Raw genomic sequence first — 22,939 nt, forward strand, 5'->3', positions numbered from 1 at the left:
TATTTCTCCTTTCTTCCTAAGTTGGTTTTCACCAATTGAATTTCCCCAGGTTTTCCTTCCCTCCCATGTCCTTGAGGAATTAGAAGGGTTTTAATCCTCAGTAGGGCACTGTTGGAAGAGTTAAGAGAGGAAGGCAGCTGAGCATAGGGCGCTTGGGGTTTCAGAACCAGCCTCGAGGCTGCAGCAGTTCTGTCTGCAGGGTGGATCAAGTACCCCTTAATGCCTGATTCTTGGCAAGATCTGTTCCCAGGATTGTTAATACTGTTCTTCACACTGCAGTCTGGTTAAGGTTGTTCTTAAAGAATTGGTAGTTTTCCATGCCTTTGCTATCATGCTTTCTGTATTGGGAAAGGTTCTGGTTGTTTAGTGAGGTTTCTAGGTTCCCAGGCTAGTTTCTAGCAACAAAGAAAGTTGATGTCACCAGTAAGTGGACTGTTATTTTTAGGGCTTAGTGTCTACCAGTATCTTTCTCTCAGCATTACCATGGTGATGAAAGCCTTTTTAATTTTCTCTGTATTTGAAGACTTTCCTTACTAAGCACATTAGTACTTTTTTTTTTTTTTTAAAAGCAGGCCAAGGATCTAAGATTTTTCTTTTTTTAATTTCACTCCTAATATATTTTCCCCATTTCTTAAATAAAAATGTGGGACTGAAGACAGCTTCTTCTTGTTGAAGTTTGTTTTATATTCTGCTCTTAAAAGAAAAGAAAAAAACAACAAACTCTTTTGTATTTGACACCTTATTATACCTAATTTTGCTGGTGAGAAGATTAATATTACTGTCTTTTCTGTTTAGCTTTTCAAATGCTGTGTTGTGGCTTTAGTTTGTTTTTTTTAATTTTTTTTTTATTTTTATTTTTTATTTATTTATTTGAGAGTGACAGACAGAGAAAGACAGATAGAGGGAGAGAGAGAGAATGGGCGTGCCAGAGCTTCCAGCCTCTGCAAACGAACTCCAGACGCGTGCGCCCCCTTGTGCATCTGGCTAACGTGGGACCTGGGGAACCGAGCCTCGAACCAGGGTCCTTAGGCTTCACAGGCAAGCGCTTAACCGCTAAGCCATCTCTCCAGCCCAGTGGCTTTAGTTTTTTAAAGTTTAGACAGTGTACTGACTTAGCATCCATCTTCACCATTATTTGTACTAGATTATCTTTCTTTTTTTTTTGTTTTTTTTTTTAAATTTTTTAAATTTTTATTTTTTTAATTTTTATTAACATTTTCCATGATTATAAAATATATCCCATGGTAATTCCCTCCCTCCCCACCCCCACACTTTCCCATTTGAAATTCCATTCTCCATCATATTACCTCCCCATTACAATCATTGTAATTACATATATACAATATCAACCTATTAAGTATCCTCCTCCCTTCCTTTCTCTACCCTTTATGTCTCCTTTTTAACTTACTGGCCTCTGCTACTAAGTATTTTCATTCTCACACAGAAGCCCAATCATCTCTAGCTAGGATCCACATATGAGAGAGAACATGTGGCGCTTGGCTTTCTGGGCCTGGGTTACCTCACTTAGTATAATCCTTTCCAGGTCCATCCATTTTTCTGCAAATTTCATAACTTCATTTTTCTTTACCGCTGAGTAGAACTCCATTGTATAAATGTGCCACATCTTCATTATCCACTCATCTGTTGAGGGACATTTAGGCTGGTTCCATTTCCCAGCTATTATAAATTGAACAGCAATAAACATGGTTGAGCACGTACTTCTAAGGAAATGAGATGTGTCCTTTGGATATATGCCTAGGAGTGCTATAGCTGGGTCATATGGTAGATCAGTCTCTAGCTGTTTTAGGAACCTCCACACTGTTTTCCACAATGGCTGGACCAGATTGCATTCCCACCAGCAGTGCAGAAGGGTTCCTTTTTTTCCACATCCCCGCCAACATTTATGATCATTTGTTTTCATGATGGTGGCCAATCTGACAGGGGTGAGATGGAATCTGAATGTAGTTTTAATCTGCATTTCCCTGATGACTAGTGATGTAGAACATTTTTTTAGATGCTTATATGCCATTCATATTTCTTCCTTTGAGAACTCTCTATTTAGCCCCATAGCCCATTTTTTGATTGGCTTGTTTGATTCCTTATTATTTAACTTTTTGAGTTCTTTGTATATCCTAGATATTAATCCTCTATCAGATATATAGCTGGCGAAGATTTTTTCCCATTCTGTAGGTTGCCTCTTTGCTTTTTTCACTGTATCCTTTGCGGTGCAAAATCTTTGTAATTTCATTAGGTCCCAGTGGTTAATCTGTGGTTTTATTGCCTGAGCAATTGGGGTTGTATTCAGAAAGTCTTTGCCAAGACCAATATGTTGAAGGGTTTCCCCTACTTTTTCCTCTAGCAATTTCAGAGTTTCCGGTCTGATGTTAAGGTCTTTAATCCATTTGGACTTAATTCTTGTGCATGGCGAGAGAGAAGAATCTATTTTCATCCTTCTGCAGATATATATCCAGTTTTCAAAACACCATTTGCTGAAGAGGCTGTCTCTTCTCCAATGAGTATTTTTGGCATTTTTATCGAATATCAGGTGGCTATAGCTACTTGGGCTTACATCTGGGTCCTCTATTCTGTTCCACTGATCTACATGTCTGTTTTTGTGCCAGTACCATGCTGTTTTTGTTACTATGGCTCTGTAGTATAGGTTAAAATCAGGTATGGTGATACCACCAGCCTCTTTTTTGTTGCTCAGTATTATTTTTGATATTCGAGTTTTTTGTGATTCCAAATGAATTTTTGGATTGTTTTTTCTATTTCCATGAGGAAAGCCTTTGGAATTTTGATAGGGATTGCATTACATGTGTAGATTGCTTTAGGTAAGATTGCCATTTTCACAATATTGATTCTTCCAATCCAGGAACAAGGGATGTTTCTCCACTTTCTAGTGTCTTCTGCAATTTCTCGCTTGAGTGTTTTAAAGTTCTCATTGTATAGATTCTTTACTTTCTTGGTTAGGTTTATTCCAAGGTACTTGATTTTTTTTGATGCAATTGTGAATGGGAGTGATTCTCTGATTTCATCCTCTGAGTGTTTGTTGTTAGCATATATGAAGGCTACTGATTTCTGTGTATTTATTTTGTATCCTGCTACATTGCTGTAGTTTTTTTTTTTTAAAGTTATTTATTTATTTATTTGAGAGCGACAGACACAGAGAGAAAGACAGATAGAGGTAGAGAGAGAGAATGGGTGCACCAGGGCTTCCAGCCTCTGCAAACGAAATCCAGACACGTGCGCCCCCTTGTGCATCTGGCTAACGTGGGACCTGGGGAACCGAGCCTCGAACTGGGGTCCTTAGGCTTCACAGGCAATCGCTTAACCGCTAAGACATCTCTCCAGCCTTGCTGTAGGTTTTGATCAGCTCTAACAGCTTGCTAGTAGAGTCTTTAGGGTCCTTTATGTATAGAATCGTGTCATCTGCAAGTAATGATAACTTGATCTCTTCCTTTCCAATTTGTATCCCTTTTATGTGTGTCTCTTGCCTTATTGCTATGGCTAAGACTTCCAAAACTATATTAAATAAAAGTGGGGACAGTGGACACCCTTGTCTTTTTCCTGATATTAGTGGAAAAGCTTCCAGTTTTTCCCCATTTAGTAATATGTTGGCTGTAGGCTTGCCATAAACAGCCTTTATTATATTGAGATATGTTCTTTCTATTCCCAGTCTCTGTAGGACTTTCAACATGAAGGGATGTTGGATTTTGTCCAATGCTTTCTCTGCGTCTAATGAGATGATCATGTGATTTTTGTCCTTCAACCCGTTTATGTAATGTATTACATTTATAGATTTGTGTATGTTGAAGCATCCCTGCATCTCTGGGATAAAGCCTACTTGGTCTGGGTGAATGATCATTTTGATATACTCTTGTATTCTGTTTGCCAATATTTTGTTGAGAATTTTTGCATCTATGTTCATGAGGAAGATTGGTCTGTAATTTTCTTTTTTTGTTCTATCTTTGCCTGGTCTTGGTATCAGGGTGATGCTGGCCTCATAGAAGGAGTTTGTTAGAATTCCTTCTTTTTCTATTTCCTGGAAAAGCTTAAGAAGCAATGGTGTTAGCTCTTCCTTAAAAGTCTGGTAAAATTCAGCAGTGAATCCATCCGGGCCTGGGCTTTTTTTAGTTGGGAGATTATTGATAACTGTTCAGATCTCCATGTTTGTTATAGGTCTATTTAAGTGACTAATCTCATTTTGATTTAATTTAGGTAGGTCATATAGATCAAGGAAATCATCCATTTCTTTCAGACTGTCATACTTTGTGGAGTATATGCTTTTATAGTATGTCCCTATGATTTTTTGAATTTCTCTGGCATCTGTTGTGATGTTACCTTGTTCATCTCTGATTTTATTAATTTGTGTCTCTTCTCTCGTTCTTTTGGTCAGATTTGCTAAGGGTTTATCAATCTGGTTTATCCTTTCAAAGAACCAACTCTTTGTTTCATTAATTCTTTGGATTGTTCTTTTTGTTTCTATTTCATTAATTTCTGCCCTAGTCTTTATTATTTCTTCCCGTCTACTGATTTTTGGTTTGCCTTGTTCTTCTTTTTCCAAGGCTTTAAGGCGAAGCATTAGGTCGTTTACTTGCGACCTTTCTAATTTCTTAATATAGGCACTTAAGGCTATAAATTTACCTCTTAGAACTGCCTTCATTGTGTCCCAGAGATTTTGGTATATTGTGTTCTCATTATCATTTGACTCTATAAATTTTTTGATTTCCTCATTGACCCATTCATCATTCAGTAGTGTATTGTTTCCATGATTTTGTGTATGCTCTATAGCCTTTCTTGCTACTGATTTGTAGTTTAATTCCATTGTGGTCAGATAGAATGCAAGGAATTATTTCAATTTTCCTGAATTTGTTAAGATTTGCTTTTTGTCCTAATATATGGTCTATTTTAGAGAATGTTCCATGTGCTGCTGAAAAGAATGTATATTCTGCAGCCTTTGGATGAAATGTCCTGTATATATCTGTTAAGTCCATTCCTTCTATGACCTCATTTAGTCCAGATGCCTCTGTTTGTTCTTTCCCGGGATGATCTGTCAATTGATGAGAGTGGGGTGTTAAAGTCACCCACCACCACTGTGTTTAGTGTTATCTGTGACCTTAGTTCTAATAGTGTTTGTTTGACGAATTTGGGAGCCCCCATGTTAGGTGCATATATGTTTAGGATTGTAATGTCCTCCTGTTGGAGTGTGCCCTTAATCAATATAAAGTGACCTTCCTTATCTTTTTTGACTAACGTCGGACTAAAGTCTACCCTGTCTGATATTAGGATAGCAACCCCTGCTTGTTTTCTAGGCCCATTTGCTTGAAACACCGTCTTCCAACCTTTCACCCTAAGATAATGTCTATCCTTTGTAGAAAGGTGAGTTTCTTGGAGACAACAAATTCTAGGATACTGCTTTTTAACCCAGTCTGCGAATCTATGTCTTTTCGTTGGGGCATTGAGACCGTTGATATTAAGAGATATTATTGAAAGTTGTGTATTTATGTTTGCCATTTTTTTTTGTGTGTGTGTGTTTCTGGTTCTACCTGCGCTCTCTTCTGTTAACTAGTATTTGAGTATTGTTTATTTTTTCTAGGTTCCTTATATGTGTGCTTTTCCTTTTCTTCAGCATGGAGGATTCTATCAAGTATTTTCTGTAGAGCTGGTTTTGTCTTCAAATACTCCTTTAACCTGCTTTTGTCATGGAATGTCTTTATTTCTCCATGTATTTGAATGGATAACTTTGCAGGATAAAGTAACCTTGGTTGACAGTTGTTATCTTTCAGAACTTGGAATATATCACTCCAAGCCCTCTGGCTTTAAAAGTGTGTGTTGAATAATCTGCTGTAATCCTGATGGGCTTGCTTTTGTAGGTAACTTGATTTTTGTCTCTAACTGCTTTCAATATTTTTTCTTTGGTGTGTGTGTTTGGAAGTTTGATTATAATATGGCGAGGAGAGGTTCTTTCTGGGTTTTGTCTGGCTGGGTTTCTAAAGGCTTCCTGTATCTGCATTGGCACCTCTTTCCCAATTTGGGGGAAGTTTTCTTCTATGATTTTGTGGAAGACACCTACTATGCCTCTGGAGTGGAGTTCTTCTCCTTCTACTATGCCCTGAATTCTTATATTGGATCTTTTCATAGTGTCCCGAATATCTTGAAATTCCCACTCATACTTTTCTATAAGTTTGTCTTTCTCTTTGTTGGACTGCATTAGGTCTGCCACCTGGTCTTCTAGCTTAGATATTCTGTCCTCTCCCTCATCCATCCTACTGGTGAGATTTTCTACAGAGTTTTTTATTTCATTAACTGTGTTCTTCATTGCTAGTAATTCTGACTGGTTTTTCTTTATTATTTCTATTTCCTTATTTATATCTTGTATTGCCTTCTTTATTTCATTAAATTGGTGCCCTGCCTCTTCTTTGATTCCTTTGATTTCCTCTTTGATTTCTTCTTTGATTGTTTTCTTGTGTTCTTTGACCTCTTTGAACATATTTATAATCATTCTTTTGAACTCTTTCTCAGGCATTTCCTCTAACTCTTTCTCACTGGAGGACATTTCTGATGCATTAGTACTTTTAGGTGGATTTATATCGTCTTGCTTTTTCGTGTTTATTGTGTTATATTGTCTATATTTTTGCATCTTGGATTAAGTTAATGCTTGGATTTTCTAGCTAGCTGGGTATTCTTAGCTGTATCAATTGATTTGATGTAATATATTTTCAGGGTAGGACCTTAAGGTGTTAGGTGTGGCTCTTAAGAGTCTCAGAGTATCTACAAAGATGTTCTTAGGGGTTGAGTTTCCCTGCTATAGGAGCATTCAAGCAGGCTGAGTGGAATAAAATACAGGTAGATTCTAAAATTTAACTAAATACTGTACACATTCAATCAAAAACAGCCCCAAGTATGTATGCAAGAGTAGTTATTATAACGAGCAGATCCTCTATCAACAAATAGGTTAAGATTCCTGGCCTGTTTAGGGATCCAAGTCAGCTTGCGACCAAGTGAGACCCTTCCCTGGTGCAATCCCAGTTACCTTGGATGATTTTGGTCTCAGTCAAGTTGCTGCCTTGGTCGTCGGGCTGCTGTTCTGATTTCTGGAGCTGGGCACTTGGTTTTCCTGCGGGGCAAACCGAGCTGCTGCTGCTGCCTCTGCTGCTGCTGTAGCTTCCACTCCTGGAGCCACCACTGCTGGTGAATCTGCTGCTGCTGTGTCCACTGCCGTTGCTTCCCCTGAAGCTGATGCTGCCGAGTCTGCCGCTGCTGCCACTCCTGGGTCTGCTGCTGCTGGGGCCGCTGTTAGCGGTGCTGGAGCCGCTGATGTTGCTCCCGAACTCTGCTCCTGCTTGGGTCCCACTGTCGGCCCAAGTTGGCGTGGTCGGCTCCGTGCCGCTGTATTGTTCGCCGGAGCTGGGCTCAGGCGGTGGGGGAGGGGTGGGAGCTGCAGCTGGTCTGGTTCTCTCGCTGCTCCAAGCGTTCTTCTCCCTCACAGTCTACTCCTCCGTTGCTTGCTGCTGCTCTCCCCTCACGTTTCCCGAGTTGCGGAGCGTGCTGCTGTGAGGGGAAGCTCCCGCACCTGGCTTTTCCTGTGGCTTGAGCCGAGTCTGGCGGCTTTCTGGTGCGCAGGGGCCGCGGCGGTTGGCTGAGCTGCCGGAGCCACTTTTCCTGCCTTTGCAGGCTCTGGATGCTGTGGATCTCTTCTACTTCTCCGCTGCTGCTTTGATTTCCTATACACCTCACTTTTTAGTAAAAGTGTGTATTTTGCTGAGTATTTTTGGTCTTTTTACCCCCTAGGCTGCTTTGGCGTGGTACCTACGCCGCCATCTTAACCGGAAGTCCTCTAGATTATCTTTCATTAACATTATTTTTGTAGAGTAGAGATCAATTGTGAAATGAAGTTTATATGAGAATTTATTTTAATGAGAGTGAGAGAGGGTGGGGGAAGGGAAGAACTGGCATGCCAGTGCCTCCAGCTGCTTCACTTGATCCAGATGTGTGTGCCATGTTGTGCATATATGTGACCTTGCGTGCTTACGTCACCTTGTGTGTCTGGCTTATGTAGGGTCTGGAGAATTGAACATAGGTGCGGGGCTCCTTCCTGCACAGGTAGTTCCGAGGGAAGGACCAGGCCTGCTGGTTCCTCCCTAGGGGTTGAGGGGATGATGAGCGTCGGACGACTCACAAACCTTTCCTGGCCACTGGAGATAAACCACACTGAGTAGGGAGTCTTTGCAATGCAGGAACAACTTGCTTTATTACTCTGAGCAGTTGCTTATATCATGTTGGGGACGAAGGCGGGGATTTTAGGGTGGGAGAAGAGGTAAGGGCCAATAGTAAACTTTAACTATTGAAATGGTAATTACAATTACCATGAGGAAGTAGCAGGCCAGAAGCCCTTAGGCATGTGAGTCCTAGCTGGCCAGAGACAGGTCGCCAAACTTTAGCTAGGCTCAGGAAGTTCCACTAGGCCTCATGCCTAGGCCTTTCAGGGCCCAACATCTCCCCCTTTTGTTTCTGTAAGAGCATTAGTCACCGTGGCCCCTGTCTTAGGTTGTCCCCCTCTGGGGATCTTACCCGTCATTGAGTACCAGGTGTTTAGCTCACTGAGCCACTCCACAGCCTGTCTTAGGTTGTCCTCCTCTGGGGATCTTACCCGCCATTGGTCACATGGAGGGAAGGGGAGGTGGCAGTGGGTCATCTGAGGAACTTAATTTCTGAGTTTTCAGCCTGTGATATCTCGACCTGATCAGGTTTTATTACCTCTAGCCGCTGGTGTATAAATTGTGTAATTTTGTTAATTACACAAGGCCCGACAGTGAGGATAAGGAGGAGGGGAAGGAGAAGGAGGAGACGGAGAAGAAGCAGAAGAAGAAGGAGGAGAAGGATGGGGAGGGGTTCAGGTAGAGGGAGGATGTAAGGTAAGAAGTCATGTAAGCCCGTCTGTAGCAGGTTGTCTTGGGGGTCCCGTCGCCTCCTCTCCATGTCTTCCTGGAGCCTCTTAATCTTGTCCTGGACGATTCCCGATTTACTGGCATAAAAGCAACATTTTTCCTGTAAAAACAAACATATGCCTCTCTTTTCAGCTGTTAGTAGGTCTAATCCTCTCCTGTTTTGTAGGACTACCTTAGCCAAGGAATCTAGCTTCCAGGAATGATATCTACATCTGGGATTAAGGTGGCTGGGGCACAAGGGCCCATCCAATTGCTGGGCAGAAAGTTACAGGCCATTTTGCCTCCGCAAACATAAGCCATTCCAGAAAGCGGGCAGCGTTGAGCACTGGGCTCAGTTTTGTTAAAATTACAGAAGGAAATATGAATGTATCTCACATCTATACTGGAATTATTAGGAGAAGGAAGGGCCCAAATGCCCAGAGGAAACATTGGGAAAAGCTGGACAGGGATGGGGAAGGTGGGTGAGCAGCTTTTTAAGGTTGTATGGACAACTGTACTGCAATCAGCCAGAGAGGCCCAGATCGGAGGCAAAGCCAGCAATCCTCCACAAGGGAGGGAGTTATTTAAATTAGCAGGGTAAAGGACCATTTTAGGAACAGTCCTCAGGGGCAGGACACTCCCTAGAGAAGTGATTGTCAGTGTCCCCTTGTTCAGACAAATATTTTAGGTCCCTCGCTGGTACCCAAATGGGTCTTTATTCATCTTGAGGGAAGACACATCCAAACCCTCTCCCTGCCTTGAGGAGCGGATCAGGCCCTCTCCAGGCCCCAGTCAATGGGTCCCTCCATCTTACCCAAATAGAACTGTAGGTAACAGATGAGGACCAATGTTTTTGAAAAGGGGATAATTGTTAGTTTCTTTAGAAAAGTTTAAAATGTTTAGGGTAAATAATGCCTTTTTTAGTTGGTCATGTGGGGGTAAGGATTCCCCCTTTTGTTTTTGTAATTGAGACTTGAGAGTTTGATTATATCTTTCAACTATAGCTTGCCCCTGGGGGTTGTATGGGATGCCTGTGGAATGTGAAATTTTCCAGGTCTGGAGAAAATCTATAAAGGCCTTGCTTATGAAGCAGGGGCCATTATCTGTTTTTATTTGATCAGGTAGCCCAAGAGTGGCAAAACATTGAAGCATATGACTAATGGCATGTTTAGATTTTCCCCGGCATGTGCTGATGCCCAGCAGGCGCGGGAGAAGGTATCAACTGAAAGAAAGATATATTTAAGCTTTCCAAATGGAGAATAGTGTGTGACATCAATTTGCCAAAGATGATTAGGGCGGAGCCCTCGAGGATTGCTTCCTGTATTTTGAAGGGGGGGGTACTTGGAGGAAAGGCTGACAGGACTTACAAGTCTGGACAATTTTTTTAAGTTCTTGACTGGTACCTGTGGAAACCTGTGCTTGAGACCTCTCCAGTTGACATGGGTCAATAAGTGGAAGCGTGTAGCTTCTGTAATAGTATTACATTGAGGCATAGAAGCCATTTTATCAGCCAAATTGTTTCCTTGAGAGCGAAATCCCGGTAAGTTTTGATGACCCCTGAGATGTTGAAGAAAAATGGGATTGATTCTTTGTTTGAGTAGGGAATGAGCTTGAATCATCAAAGGAGATATAGGGTTGGAGTCCAATCTAATATGGGCCTCAACCAGGTTGGGTAATAAATTAACAACATAAAGGCTGTCAGAAAATAAGTTAAATGGCTCTTGAATAGTGTTTAAAGCTAGAATGACAGCAAATAGTTCTTTGAATTGTGCTGACCCCTCAACCTCATGGGAGAGTGACTTTATGGGGATAGGCTCTTTTCTCTGTTTTAAAGGAGGGTAAATGACTAGGGAAGCCCCCAGGTGCCCTCCATCGGTAAACACGGTAAGAAAGTCAGGGTTAGGTTGAGACAGAAAAAGCCTGGGGGCTTCCATTCTAACCTGGAGAAAGAACTAATCCATTTGTGGGGGCCATAATGGCAATCAATTTTACCTAGAAACCCCTCGAGAGCCGTAGCAACTCTGTTATTATTTCTCTGAAGCCAGGTGAAATCAGTTATCTTAAAGGGAGTGACAATAAGGTGAGGTTCTGTGCCAAACAACCGGACAGAGGTGTCTCTGCCCTTGATAATGCAATCAGCATCCTGGTTGGTTTTAGAATAAACTCTGGGGATCCCACCGATTGAGGGGTGGATCCATTGGATGGGCTCACCTTCCTGGGCCAACAGTGCAGTATATAATGTTTCCACAGAGAAAATGTAGAGGGAGATGGGCAAATTAGGATTGAACCTCTTTAAGGTCGCAGTATTTATAGCCTGTCGTGCCTTATAAAAAAATTTGTTTATGACAAGGAGACAAAATTACCTGAGAGGAGAAGTTAAGATCCTTTAGGAGGTCAAACAAAGGGGACAGCTCTTCAGTAGTTATGGGTATCCAAGGCCTCATCCAGTTAATTTCTCCCAAGAGCTTCTGGAGTTGAGGCAAGGTGTAAGAATCCTGAATATAAAGTTGTGGTTTAACAGGTGAAACTGTATCTAGGGTAAGGGTCGAGCCCAAGATCTTAAAGGGAGGCACAGTTTGAACTTTTTCAGGAGCTACTTTAAAGCTGTGAGTATGAAGGATAGTTAGACATTGATGGGTAAGGTCCTGGAGTGTGGAGGAATCTAGGCACCCAAGAATAATATCATCCATGTAGATATAAAACAGGGAATTGGGGAGATTGAAAAGAGAAGAGAAAATGGATGACAGGTAATATTGACAAATGGGTGGGCTATTAGCCATGCCCTGAGGTAAGACAGTCCATTCAAATCTCCTATCTGGGCCACAAAAGTTAATAGTGGGTACAGAGAATGCAAATTTTTCCATGTCTCCTGGATGGAGAGGGATAGAGAAGAAGCAATCTTTAATGTCAATGATAGTAATATGGTATATATTGGGAATAGCTGGGATCCATGGGAGTCCCCTCTGGGGCGTTCTGAAGGGGATCATGCGTTCATTGATCTTTCTTAAATCATGTAAAAATCTCCAGGACCCATTAGGCTTTTTTATGACAAAGACAGGAGAGTTCCAGGGACTAGTGGAGGGACGGATATGTCCGGCCTCCAACTGTTGATCAATAAGTATGTGGAGTTGGTGTAACTTAGAAGAAGGGAGAGGCCACTGCTCAACCCATATAGGGTCTCCCAGTCTCCACTGGATTTTAAATGGGGGGGGCTGGGCAGTGGCCCTTAGAATTGGGGGTATTCATTGGAGTAATTAGGATGACATTCCCTCCCTTCCTTAAACCATTGTTGATATTTTTTTTTTATTTAACAAATCATTATAAAAGGCCTTATGGTCAGTAGTGATGAAAGCCTTGGCATCTCCAAGGATGTCTTGCCCTAGTAAGTTAGCAGTGAGCCCAGTCACCATGAGAGGGCGGACTTTTCCCTTGTCTCCACCTGGGTCAGTCCAAGGGAGCCACGTGGCAGTCTCCCAGGAGGTGGATTGCCCGCCAACTCCCAGTAGGGGAGGGCCAGGCACAAGCTGCCAGGAGGGGGGCACTTCCTCCTTTCTCAGGACTGTTCAGTCTGCCCCAGTGTTGATGAGAAGTTTGAATTTTTTATTGCCAATATTTAAAATAATTTTGGGTCTAAGGCCAGGAACCAGGGGGACGGTCCAATGGGCTTTGATAGATTCTTTCCTCTTATTTAACGGGGCTGGGGGGAGCCCCGGAAGAAGTTTAAAGGCTTTCCCTGTATGTCAAATTTCGATTTGCAGTCCCTAGACCAATGAAACCCCTTACTGCATTTCGGGCAGCGGGTGCGGGGGGCGTTAGTCATCCCCCTAGAGGGCAGGGGAGGCTTTGTTTTGTTGGGGCACTCCTTTTTAAAGAGCTGGGTGTGGTGGCACATGCTTTTATTTTTTATTTATTTTTTATTATTTATTTATTTGAGAGCGACAGACACAGAAAGACAGATAGAGGGAGAGAGAGAGAGAATGGGCGCGCCGGGGCTTCCAGCCTCTGCAAACGAACTCCAGATGCGTGCGCCCCCTTGTGCATCTGGCTAACGTGGGACCTGGGGAACCGAGCCTTGAACCGGGGTCCTTAGGCTTCACAGGCAAGCGCTTAACCGCTAAGCCATCTCTCCAGCCCAAGGGGGCACTCCTTTTTAAAGTGACCCATGTCCCCACACCCGAAACATGTTGAGTTTTTAGGACTTAATTGTAATGCGCAGGTCTTATCAGTTAAATCTCCCTGTTTATTTTCCTGAAGGGCAGCAGCCATGGCCCTAGCCTGATGGGAGATAGTGCCAACGTCCTTGGTGGCTACAATCCATCTACTCATGGAGTTGTCCTTGAGACCTGCACAGGCGAGGTGGTGATCAGCCCTCATCCCTTCCCAGACCAACATTTTAGTAAATTGATCTCGTAATGCCCCTGGGGGAAATTTTCTTTGGAGACTTTTTTCCACCCTGTCAATAAATGTGGCCAAGTCCTCAGATGGTTTTTGAGTAATACTCATAAGGGGGGTTTCAGAGGGTCCCTCATCAAGCTTTTTCCATGCTGCCAAGACCAGTGCCCTGACCTGGTCCCTATACGGGTCAGGTATAGCCGCCTGTTGAGTGCCTGTAGCATATTGATCAGAGGTACCAGAGAGCATTCCAAAAGTTATTGGCACAGGGGGCTGTTGATTTTGGTTTCGTTCTGCCTGTGCATGGCACTCATCTTTAAAATAGGCACACCACTTAAGGTATAGGGGATCCGACAAGACAGCCCTGACTAGATTTTTCCAATCTTGGGTTGTACAAGGTTGATGGGCAAGTCCTTGTAATAGGGTCTCAGCCCAAGGAGAGTTGGGTCTATCCTCTGAGACTGCCTTTTTAAGCTCCTTAAGGTCTTGAGCTTCCCACGGGTACCAAGCAGCAGGGCTATTGCCCCCAGAATTTAGATTGACAGGAAATAAAAAGGTAGCTTTATTTTCTGGCGGCTTGGCAGCCGAATATGAAGGAGGAGCCGAGGGGGTCTGAGCAGCTGAATATGAAGGAGGGGCCGAGGGGGTCCAGAAAGGGTTAGTTGATGGAGGAGGTCCCTCAGAAGGCCAGGAAGCACTCTCAAAGGGATCGAGTGAGGAACATAAAGATGTATCCTCTTTCGGGGTTTTTATAGCTGTATCTCCAGGAGGAGTAACCGGATCAGGCTGTATATTATCTTTTCCTTCTGTCTTTTGTTTATGTTTGGTTAGTCTTGGAGGGAAGCAGTCCTTGAGGGCCGAGATTGTAGGGAGGACCCCTGAGGGGAGTATTTGACCCTTCTCCACATGTGCCCGACAAACAAGGGCCTCTACCCTATCCCACGTGTCCCAGTCAAAGAGATTTCCTTCCGGCAGCCATGTCTCCAGCTTGAAAAGGCAATCCCAGGTCTGTCGAGCCTGATTATCAGTCAAATTAAACCCTCTACTCTTTAGGAGTGCCCTGAGAGATTCTAAGGCAGGATTGGACTTAGAGGAAGACTGTCCCATATTATAAAGTTGAGAGAGAGATATCCATAAAACTAGGGCAATAGCAACCCACATACACACGAGTATAACACAACCGCAAGGATCCAAAAGATAGGTAAACATGTTGTACAAAAGCCGCAGATGCAGCTTGTCTGCGAAATGAAAGGGAAAGGAAAGAGAAAGAGAATGAAGAGATGTCGACAAGTAAGTACAGGTTGTAGAAGCAAAGTTTAGTGCAGTAAATAGGAAGACTACCTCATAACTTATGAGGGTACGCTCACCCGCAAACACTGATTACCTCCTCAACGACTGCCTCTCACGGGGTGCACTAGTCTGTCGGGGTCCCAGAGCCGCACGTTAGGCGCCAGATCCGGGGCTCCTTCCCGCACAGGTAGTGCCGAGGGAAGGACCAGGCCTGCTGGTTCCTCCCTAGGGGTTGAGGGGATGATGAGTGTCGGACGACTCAGAAACCTCTCCTGGCCACCGGAGAAAAACCACACTGAGTCGGGAGTCTTTGCAATGCAGGAACAACTCGCTTTATTACTCTGAGCAGTTGCTTATATCATGTTGGGGACGAAGGTGGGGAATTTATGGTGGGAGAAGAGGTAAGGGCCAATAGTAAACTTTAACTATTGAAATGGTAATTACAATTACGACGAGGAAGTAGCAGGCCAGAAGCCCTTAGGCATCCTGCTGAGTCCTAGCTGGCCAGAGACAGGTCGCCAAACTTTAGCTAGGCTCAGGAAGTTCCACTAGGCCTCACGCCTAGGCCTTTCAGGGCCCAACACATAGGTCCTCAGGCTTTGCAGGCAAGTGCCTTGACTGCTAAGTCATCTTTCTAGCCCTACATAAGATCTTTTGATGGAGAATAGGGGTAAGAAGAGACTGCAAAAACATTTATTTTGTTTTTTGTTACTCCATTTCATTTTTAAAAATGAATTAATATTTTTTTTTAAGAGCGAGAATGGGCATGCCAGGGCCTCTAGATACATGTGTCACCTTGTGCATCTGGTTTACATGGGTCCTGGGGAATTGAACCTGGATCCTTTGGCTTTGCTGGCAAGTGCCTTAACTGCTAAGCCATCTCTCCAGCCCTCATGGTTGTGCTCTAGCCCATGCTCACCTGAGGGTGGCCTCAAACTCATGGCATTCCTCCTACCTCTGCCTCCAATGTGCCTGGATTAATGGTGTGCCACCATGTCTGGCAGAACTTTAAAAAATATTATTATTTATCTGGAGAGAGAAAGGAAGAAGGAGGGAAAAGGGAGAGAATGGGCCACTCTTGGCACTGCAAACAAACTGCAGACACATGTGCTACTTTGTGCATCTGGCTTTACATGGGTACTGGTGATCGAACCCAGGCTGCCAAGCTTTGCAAACAAGTGACTTAAACTGTTGAGCTCTAGGATATTTTAAAGCTTGTATATGTATATATATATATATATAGCCTGATTTTGAGTCTTACTGAAGGACCCAGAAACTAAATGATGCCATGACAGGCTTCAGTAGAGTGCTGCCCTGGTTAGGCCTAAGTTACAAGTTTCAGCTTAAACAGAGAAACAAAGGGGCAGTGGCCCTGCCCCCTGCCCAGGACACCTGAGACTGGCCAAAGACTTGTCCCTCCTCCCTCTCTGTCTTGCCATTCAAAGTACATAGGAATGTTCTTTACTGCTTGTTGCTTAGTTACCTAGCTCCCACCCACCAACCTTGCCACCATGTCCTAAGAAATCAACCAATCATGTACCCATTCCCTACTTCTTTGTTCAAATCCCTAAAAAAGCCTGCCCCCCCCCCCCCCCCCCCCCCCGCTGCTCGGCAATCTTGTAGGGACCCACTGCGTTGGTGAAGTCAAGAGACTGAGCTTAAGCCCGAAAACAAAGCTCCTTGCCCTTGCATATGCGTTTGGTTCTCCTTGGTGGTCACTGGGGGTGCTGAGAACTGGGCCTAACATTACACCTTGAGTACATTATTGTAGACGCATTAGAAGAGGGAGTTACATGAAATCACTGTAAAAAGTTTAAGAGCGGATTAAAGAATCACAGAGTAAATAATCCTAATATTTTGTTGAGGAACAAATAGAGATTTGTTTACTCATTCATTGAATCATTCATTCAATTCATCTATCCAGTATATACACATAATTTTTCTAGCACCTCTCTGCCTTTATAGAGCACAATTAAATAGTATGTCAGAAGGTGTATTAGTCAGGGTTCTCTAGAGGAACAGAACTTCTAGAATGAATTACAATAGCAGTTGCAGGCCCGAGAATCACCGAACCTGGTAGCTGCTCAGTCCTTGTGTCCACATGCCTCAGCAGTCCTGACCCGGCACTGCAGATGGTGCCGGAAAGCCTGGAGGCTTCCTGAGGAGCCACTGGGTTTCGATCCACGTGGGTCTTCAGTTGATGCTGGTCTTCAGTCCGCACTGGTCTTCAATCCATGCTGGAAGGTAGCGAGCAGCTCCAGCAGCCACGTGGAAGGGAGGAAGGAAGGAAGGAACTCTTTTTACCCAGAGCTTCCTTATATTAAGTCCCCCTCTGAGTGGGCTGCCCACTCTGGGGTGAGGGCTCACCCTGGGGGAAAGACTTCTTCCTTTAGTTAAGCCTTCCTAGAAGCAACCTGTGGATTACTAAACAGATCAAGTTGACAACACCTTAACTATCACAGAAGGTATTCTGGGATAAGGGGGAGGGAGGGCAAATATATGAAGGTGAATGTGGGTGTGTAGCTTGGGTAAGCATTTTTGAATAGAAGGCTTTTATTAGCAGAGATGCGAAGGAGGTGAGAGTAGGCTATGTGACTGTCTAAGGGAAAATGCAGTAAAGGACAGGCCAGCATGCAGTTTAGCAGGTAAGACTATGTTTAGGAATAGGAAGAGGTCTGCTGAAGTTTCTGGAAGAAGTAGAGTGATGATAAATATTCCTGGGGTTAGGAGGCAAGATGTGGTTGGGGAGCTGGCTGGATTATGTGGAAGTCTGGTGAATGTTGGTGAGGACATTGACTTTTACGTGAGATGTGGGGGGAATGGTACTTGAAGGGTGTTGACTAAAACCTGACTTAAATTTTAACTGAGTCCTTCTGACTGCTCCTTTAAGAAGAGGTGCTAGAGTAATGGTGCAGATTTGGCAAACCAAAGAATAGGATGCCCATTCAAAGCTGAACTTTATATCAGCAACGAATCACTTTTTGTGCAATGCTAATTGACGACATACAAGGCAGAATGTTCTCTACCTCAAACAAAATTTATTTAAAGCCAGACATGGTGGCACACCTGTCATTCCAGCACTCAAGACGCTGCTGCAAGAGGATTGTGAATTCTAAGCCAGTTTGGGAAACACAGGACTAGGCCAGCCTGCGCTGTGTTTTGAAACCCTGTCACAGACAAACGTGCCTAATTTAAAAAGAACCTCCTCACAGTGACTTTTTTTTTCCAAAAAACATATTTTAATTTTATTTATTTATTTGACAGAGAAAGAGGGGGATATATATATATATATATATATATATATATATATATATATATATAGAGAGAGAGAGAGAGAGAGAGAGAGAGAGAGAATATATGGGTGTTCCAGGGCCTCTAGCCACTGCAAACGAACTCCAGATGCGTGACCCCCTTGTGCAACTGGCTAACATGGGGGGTCTTGGGGAATCGCACCTGGGTCCTTAACTGTTAAGCCATCCCTCCAGCCCCCACAGTGACTTTTTATGACTGTGGATTATTACCATGAGACCATGGTCATGTTGGTCCCAAGGCCTAGCTCTTACAGCAGATTCATTCATATATATATATATGTATATGTATATATGTATATATATTATTAGTTTTCTATTCAGCAAATACAGGCAATTTGGTGCCATTATTAGGCTCATCCATGACCTACCCCCTCCCCTTGGCTCCTTCTTGTTGAGGTATGTGGGTCATGCATTGTGGAGTTATGCCACAGTTATGGGTAAGATAAATGTCTCTGCATATCATGACCCAACATGTGGTTCTGACATTCTTTCTGCCCCCTTCTTCCACAAAATTTCCCTGAGCCATGTTGGGTTCATTTTTGGTCTGCTTCAGTGATGAGGTGTTGGGGGCCTCTGAGGCTCTGGCTCTCTGATTTGGTAGGAGTTGATTTTTCTCTGTGTTAATCTCCTTCCCCTTGTGCTGGTATCTAGTTCATCAGGAAAACAGCACCCTTGCTTGTTTCGCCAATTTTCCTTAATTTCAGTTGGGGCCCTTTTGAGGTATGATGGGTGGCTCTCTCCTTAGGATCTGCATCTGTCTGAAAAAGAGAAGCAGATTCTCCAACGGAGAGTAAGTTAGCTCCAGGACAAATGAAATAACTCTTACTTTTTTTTTTTTTTATAGAGAGTTTAATGGGTGTAGGCCCTCTTGTAGCCCATGATTGATGGTAGCTTGATATTGGAGAGAGGGCTTATGTTTGGATATGGTTCTGACTTGTTTCCCAGCTCCAGCTATGGGTCCTGTACCACTGAGAGGATCAGTTAGCCAAATCAAGAGCAGTTGGTTCCCCACCATGGCTTTGTGCCACTATTGCACTTGTGTGGGCATCACAACCTGTTATTTGTTGCTAAGTAGGTTAGACCATGAGTTGCTTGGACAGATATTGGTCATTTCCCCCAGTCACCCATGTAGCACCTTCTGGCACTAGACACGCTGACTGTCTGGGGACTAATTCTCTTGCAGCTTCCAGCCATGCCATTCCATTTTACGTGTCAACTGCATAAGGTGTCTTCAGCAGTAGGGTCTTACCACTAACCTTTGGTGGGTCATCAAGTACTCTGACAGAAATCTGTGATTCTTTTAGGAAACCCTGTAGGTTTCTCTGATCAAAAGCTTATTGTGGATGATAGCCACATGCTGGTACTGGGAATTACAGGTCAGTGCCCACTAAGAAAATGCCGAAAAATATAACTAATATACAAGAGTTGGGGGGGGGGAGAGGGAGGGAGGGAAGATGTAGAAGGTTTAGGTTAGACTTGATCCCACCCTCTCCAGTATCTTGTGGTTTAGGTGTTTCCTGTAAGGGCCTGGTAAAGGTTCAACCATTTGGTCTGCCTTTTAGGAAGTAGGATTTTATGGTATCATTGCCGTTTCCGTCTAGATTAGTGTTTCCCAACCCTTCAATGCCCTCCTCTCCCTCCCTGTCCATCCTAGTGTCTAGTCCATGAGATGCTTGCTGGGTATGTAAGGTATCTTGGGTAGATTCAAGTTAGGTGCTGTAGATGAGTGAGACTATGTGGTGATTTTTTTTTTTTTTTTCTGTGATTGGGTAAGTTCACTGAAAATGATCTGTTCTAGGTTCACCCATTTTTCCTCAAATTTCTTTGTGTAATTTTTTCTTACTGCTGTGTAGAATTCCATTGTGTAGATATACCACATCTTGGTTATCCATTCGTCTAGTGATGGACATCTGGATTGATTCCAGCTCTTAGCTATTACGAATTGAGCCGCTACAAAGATGGTTGAGCAAATCTCTCTGGCCTGTGGTTTGAAGGGTTTAGGGTAGATGCCCAGTAAGGGATAACTGGGTCTGTTGGTATCTCTATAGTCAGCTTTTTCAGGAGTCTCTATATTGCTTTCCAAAGTGGTTGTACCATCTTACATTCCCACCAACAGTGGATGAGTGTTCCTACTTCTCCGCATCCTCGCCAGCATTTATTTTTGTTTGCTTTTTTGATGTTTGCTATCCTTATTGGAGTAAGGTGGAATTTCATAGTTGTTTTAATTTGCATTTCTCTGATGATTAGGGATGATGAACATTTTCTTAAGTGTGTGTTTGCCATTTGTGTTTCTTCCTCTGTGAATTGCCTATTCAACTCTGTGCCCCATTTTGTGAGTGGGGTGTTTGACTTCTTACTGTTTAGATTTTTGAGTTCTTAGTAGATTCTAGAGATTAGGCCTCTATCAGTTGCATAACCTGCAAATATTTTCTCCCATTCTGTGGGTAATCTATTGGCTTTGCTTATTGTATGCTTGTCTGTAAAGAAACTCTTCAGCTTTATGTGATCCCATTGGTTGAGTGACTGTTTAAGATCGTGAGCTACTGGAGTTTTGTTCAGGAAGTCTTTTTCAGCAGATTTTTTATTTCTATCTTTCTGTATTACTGTTTTTCTGCTTTCACATTCTAGTTGTCTTATACCTTCACAGGCATTTTTTGTAACCTGAGCCTACACTTAATGAATCAGTATTTCTTGGATTTAGCAGGGAATCTCCATGACTTCTCATTGTTCTGTGTTCTGTATGAACAGTAGTGAACAAAATATACCAAATCCTCACTTTCATGGAATTTACATTCTAGTGAGAGAGATAATAAAAACTATGTTGACAGATGATATAGATAGTAAGAAGAAAAACAAAGTAGGGAAAGAGAATGGGAAAAGTCTAGTGTAGTAGTGAGGGAATTGTGGCTTTGGAGTATATAGTGAAGCCCAGAGAATATGTAATAAGATTACATACTTATTTATGTTTAAACACATAAAGAAAGGGATCAGGGGCTTGGGGGTGGAGTGGAGGGGTGAGGAGGGTGGGTACAAAATTCTAGACCAAAGGACAAGCTCCTGGGAAGGTCCTAAGGCACACAGCATGCATAATAGGTTTAAGAAACTTCAGCAAGGAGTATCTGGCGTGAAAGGAGGGTAGGAAATGATAAAAGATCAGGAAGCCAGGCATAATCCCAGCACTCAGAGGCTGAGATTAGAGGCCTTGAGTTTGCGGCTAGTCTGGAGTTACAAAGTGAATTTTAGATCAGCCTGGGCTATACAGTGAGATAGTGCCTCCCCGCTGGCTGGCGATCATCAGTGTTCAGGTTTTATGTAGAGTGGATCGTGGCCAGCTGTGGCTCATCTCTGGATTTCAGGGTTTTTTTGTTTGTTTTGAAGCAGGGTTTCACTCTTGACCCCAGGCTGATATGAACTTACTCTGTAGCCCAGGCTAGCCTCAAACTCCTACTTTGGCTTGCCTGGTGCAGGGATTAAAAGAGATTAAAGCCGAGTGCCACCACACCTGGCTCAGTTTTATTATTAGTTTCTAGGACAAGTGGACTAAAGACAAAGATAATCTCTTAGGTTTGTTTCTGCTTTATAAGTTTTTAATTTGAAATCTTGGTTGTTATTATTTTCAGTTTTACCTTTTTAGCTTCTAGGTTTTAAGCAATTACTTGTCATTTGAGGCTTTTTTGTTTTTCCTGGTTGTGCTCCAACCAACCAGGTGAACTTGTTTTCTTCACTCAGTCCTTTTCCTTTGTCTTTCCTGACTAACTTGAAGAATTAGACAGCCCTTTGATAAGCAGTAGGAAATTGTTCTCATCATTTGTTCAATCATTAGCTCTGACAGTCAGACCCTTGTTTTAATTCTGGCTAACAGAATTAGGAAACATGCTTTTCTCTAGCAAGAGACTGAAACTCTTCTGAATGACACCTTGACTTAAAGACGGAGAAGAAAGAGGAGGCCTGAGTCAACTTTAAATTGAATAAACACCAATTACCAGTCTAAGATTACAATGAATATAATGTGCAGGGAATCATGGGAATCTTAGCTGGGTACTTCTATGGAAAGGTTAAGCTTCAGGTAAGTCTGAAAGGAATATTTGTTTAGCAGTAATTGGTGGGAGTGCCCTAAGATGTTGTTTTGATGGCTTCCATTAGTAGACAAGAGGGATAAAAGGAACATGTCATACAGCTTTGTAATCTTCAGCATAAATTCTGTTGGAAGAACAAAGCTCTGTCACAGTTGTTGTTCATGCCTTTGAAATCCAGCACACCAAAAAGTAGGACTTGCAGTCTCTCAAATTGCAGCCCTCATGCAGTAGTAATGAAACAGTATAATCACTCTGAATAATTCTGCCACCGTTTATAGCTTTTACAGGGTGCTATAAATTATAAAGAAATGAATCCAGAAATCTAAATGGTATCTTGGGGTTTCATCTGTCTTACGTTATTGGCTAAGTTTTGGGAGCTACAGAAGAGTTGGAAAAGCACTATGTTGTTATATAGCAATATATTTAGCTAAGTTTATGGTCATGATGACACTTTACAATAGTAAGTTTGTAGTTGCTTATGTTAATAGTAATTTTCTTTCATCTGCTGTGTATTTATAAGGCTTTTGTGGTAATAATTTCCTCTGAGTATGGTTGAAATTAAAGATAAAAAAATCCTAATTGGAGATTTCTTAACTAAGTATAATTATTTTGGGAAAAGTAAAGTATAAAAGATTGATAGAACAGCCAGCTGTGCACATTTCTGTTCTTCTGCCTTGCTCATGCATTTTCCTATAGTGTAGAACTGTCTGGAAATTTAAACTGAAGGATCATTTAGACATTTAAAATAGAACATACTTAAAATAATGAAGTAAATTGTGAACAAATAAAGTGTATTTGGTGTTTTTGAGCACAATTGAATTCTATACTTGAAAATCAAATTAAGCTTACTTTTATGGAAATAGTAGTTGTATTGGCCCAGTAGCTATGTCAATTCTAGGTATGACAGCCTTTAATTAATATTGACTGGTGTTTCTGTTGATAT

General features: G+C 42.6%; 1 protein-coding gene across 1 annotated transcript in view; it reads left to right on the forward strand.

The window, feature by feature from the left end:
* Nubpl (nucleotide binding protein like) overlaps positions 1-22,939 on the forward strand; it is a 230,493-nt gene that overhangs the window by 45,264 nt on the left and 162,290 nt on the right. The window lies entirely within an intron of this gene.

Source organism: Jaculus jaculus, chromosome 7, assembly GCF_020740685.1.
Source record: "Jaculus jaculus isolate mJacJac1 chromosome 7, mJacJac1.mat.Y.cur, whole genome shotgun sequence".
NCBI classification, from domain to species: Eukaryota; Metazoa; Chordata; class Mammalia; order Rodentia; family Dipodidae; genus Jaculus; species Jaculus jaculus.